This window comes from Engraulis encrasicolus, chromosome 18, assembly GCF_034702125.1.
Source record: "Engraulis encrasicolus isolate BLACKSEA-1 chromosome 18, IST_EnEncr_1.0, whole genome shotgun sequence".
Taxonomy (NCBI): Eukaryota; Metazoa; Chordata; class Actinopteri; order Clupeiformes; family Engraulidae; genus Engraulis; species Engraulis encrasicolus.
In genome coordinates this window covers 23,473,237-23,475,736 of record NC_085874.1, presented here as the reverse complement: position 1 = coordinate 23,475,736, position 2,500 = coordinate 23,473,237, and the positions used below count along the sequence as shown (strand labels likewise).

Sequence of the window (2,500 nt, the reverse complement as noted above, 5' to 3'; positions counted from 1 at the left end):
CAAAGTAGATAGAATAAGGAGAGAAGACATGCACAGAGGAAAAGCGATATATGTAAGGGTTAACGTTCGGCGAGAAGGTCGCTACCGTGGAATAGCAGCACGACAGAGAGAATCTTTAGACCCCGACGCGGAGCGGAGGGGTCTTGTTCTCTCTGAAGTGCTGCTAATCCACAAAGCGACCGACTCGCCGAAAGTTAACCCGCTTATTATATGGATATACTTAAATGATTCACACATGGCGGGGACATTTCTTTAGGCCAATTTAATGTTAAGATTGTTGCTGCGCAAAACAAAACAGTGCCGTTGTGGAACACCGCTAGGCAACAGCTAGGTAGCCAGGACAACAGGTGTCGTCTATCACAGCAGCTGATTAGAGTGACAAAAGACCGGACCCCCTGCGGAGTGATATGAAACATTCGCTTTAGCCACTGACTTGTATACAAGCCAGTGGCTTTAGCAGTGAACGTCTTGTTGCCATTGACAGCGGTAGCCAGGACAACGCNGTCTATCACAGCAGCTGATTAAGTCTTGTTGAAAAGTCGCTTTAGCAGTGAAAAGTCTTGTTGCCATTGACAGCGGTCTGTTATAGACCAACCCGTCCGTTATCGAAAAATAACAGACGTCCGAACGTTGGGGAGCCCCGTTGAAATGAATGGAGCATTCGACAGATGACGTCACAACCATATAATAAATAGGGAGAAAGAAACAGATATGTTCAGCAAGGTGTGTGTGTGTGTGTGTGTGTGTGTGTGTGTGTGTGTGTGTGTGTGTGTGTGTGTGTGTGTGTGTGTGCGTGCGTGCGTGTGTGTGTGTGTGAGTGTGTGTGTGTGTGTGTGTGTGTGTGTGTGTGTGTGCGTGCGTGTGTGTGTGTGTGAGTTTGTGCCCTCCATTCAACCAGTGTGCTACACACACTACCACAGATTCAGCACCAAGGACAGCGGCCCCATCATCTCTCCCTGTGCAAAGCAAAACTGAGCAGGCCAGTGCTGGAGCCATGGCCAGCGGGCACCAAGAGCGATGTACAGTGTGTGTAGAGATTGAGAATAGAAGAGTAGGTACAGTGTGGAGGGACAACAGTAGAGAGTAGGCTGATGGTGTAGTCACGGCCAGAGGGCCCAAGAAAAGCAGAATATTGAGAATTGATGTAGAGAATAGCAGAGCAGATAGGTACAGTGTGTAGGGACAATAGTAGAGGGTAGGCTGGTGGTGTATTCACGGCCAGAGGGCCCAAGAAAAGCAGAATATTGAGAACTGATGTAGAGAATAGCAGAGTAGATAGATACAGTGTGTAGGGACAATAGTAGAGGGTAGGCTGGTGGTGTATTCACGGCCAGAGGGCCCAAGAGTGATGTACTGCACAGTGCGTGTGGAGATTAGTGGAGTATAGGTGAACACTCACGGCTAGCAGGGCCAAGAGTGATGTACAGTGCATATAGAGGATTGGAGAGTAGGCGAGTCACAGCTAGCAAGGCCAAGAGTGATGTACAGTGTATATAGAGGATAGGAGAATAGGCTAGTCGTGGCTAGCAGAACCACGGCTGATATGAAGTGCATAGAGCAGGGAAGGGCAACTTTTATGATGAGGAGGGCCACGTTTTTTCATCGGTGCCATCGGAGGGCCACATGACCACAGATCTGACTCCAATTCGCAGAGTTGGAGGTGCTGTGTGTTATTCACTGACTGCCCATATTGTTTGGAGGGAAGAGAATACTCTATACTTAATACTCTATTGGCCAATAGGATGATTATTGACAACAAATTGATTCAGTAGTCATTTTTAAAAAAGGTAATTAAAAAAAAAAATTAGGCCTACTGTTTTATCTACGGGCTGCATTGAGTGAGGAGGCGGGCCACATGTGGCCCCCGGGCCTCCAGTTGCCCATCCCTGCCATAGAGAATAGGAGAGTAGGCAAGTGGTGTAGTCACGGCCAGTGGGCCCAAGAATAGCAGAATATTGAGAATTGATGTAGAGAATAGCAGAGTAGATAGGTACAGTGTGTAGGGACAATAGTAGAGGGTAGGCTGGTGGTGTATTCACGGCCAGCCAGCGGGCCCAAGAGTGATGTACTGCACAATGCATGTGGAGAATAGGAGAGTAGGCTAGTCACGGCTAGCAGGACTTCTAGCGATGTTCACCACCACGGTACATATGGAGAACAGTAGAGTGGTGTGTGCAGTGCACTACATTTACAGTGGAGAAAGGCAGTAGAGTAGACTGTAGGCGGTGTACTGCACTCAGGTCCAGCGAGCCCAAGAGTGACGTGGTGCAGTACAGCACATACAGGTATGGAGAATAGGAGAGTAGCCTGGCTGGGTACTCAGGGCCAACGAGCCAAAGAGTGACGTGTGCAGTACAATACTGCCCTACAAAACAAGAACGCAGTAACTCAGATTTTGGCAAACTGAGAAAAAAGACTTTAAAGTTTCCTATATGGCCCGACAACGGTGGTGTCGGTAAAGTGGTGGTGACACTTCCTTGTAATACTTTTTTAGGAAAGA

The 2,500-nt window shown here is 48.1% G+C and overlaps 1 protein-coding gene across 1 annotated transcript in view; it reads right to left on the bottom strand.

The window, feature by feature from the left end:
* The window catches only part of nrxn3b (neurexin 3b), a 523,292-nt gene that overhangs the window by 260,390 nt on the left and 260,402 nt on the right, over window positions 1–2,500 (bottom strand). The window lies entirely within an intron of this gene.